The sequence below is a fragment of the Eimeria mitis genome, genomic scaffold (assembly GCF_000499745.2).
Source record: "Eimeria mitis Houghton genomic scaffold, Emh_scaff712, whole genome shotgun sequence".
NCBI lineage: Eukaryota > Apicomplexa > Conoidasida > Eucoccidiorida > Eimeriidae > Eimeria > Eimeria mitis.
This window is the reverse complement of record NW_013575184.1, coordinates 10095-10551: the sequence shown is the minus strand read 5'-3', so window position 1 is coordinate 10551 and position 457 is coordinate 10095. Positions and strand designations below refer to the sequence as shown.

Genomic DNA, 457 nt, shown 5'->3' with positions numbered 1-457 from the left:
TGGTGATAACGGACTACTGCTGCGGGCCTCAAGAGCTATGGGATGAAGAGTTTAAAGCTTATCTGAAAGACAGAAACTATAAACTAGTGCAGCTTGAGGTGTATAGACAGCTGCTTGTAGATGCTGGCTTCAATGTTGTTAAGGCCGTAAACCACACAGAAAGGTAATTCAGGAGTCTTCCGCTCTCATTCATTTCTCTTATTAATTTATTTATTTATTTATTTATTTATTTATTTGTTTATTTATTTAAATAAATAAATAAATAAATATATATTTGGCACGTTATTTCATTTTGTATTCGATTAGCTGGGTAGGGTTTGTGGTGTTTGTTTTCTTTTCTGAAAAAATTAATGAAATTAATAAATTAAATTAAATAAATTATAAAATATAATTAAAATAATGGATGAAATAATGAGAGAATCAGCGTTATGTATTGTTTTGCATTTGTATTTATATC

At 28.4% G+C, this 457-nt stretch overlaps 1 protein-coding gene across 1 annotated transcript in view; it reads left to right on the top strand.

The window, feature by feature from the left end:
* The window catches only part of EMH_0020370 (Tocopherol o-methyltransferase, related), a gene marked incomplete at both ends in the record, with an annotated part of 2708 nt that overhangs the window by 1821 nt on the left and 430 nt on the right, over positions 1-457 (top strand). The window lies entirely within an intron of this gene.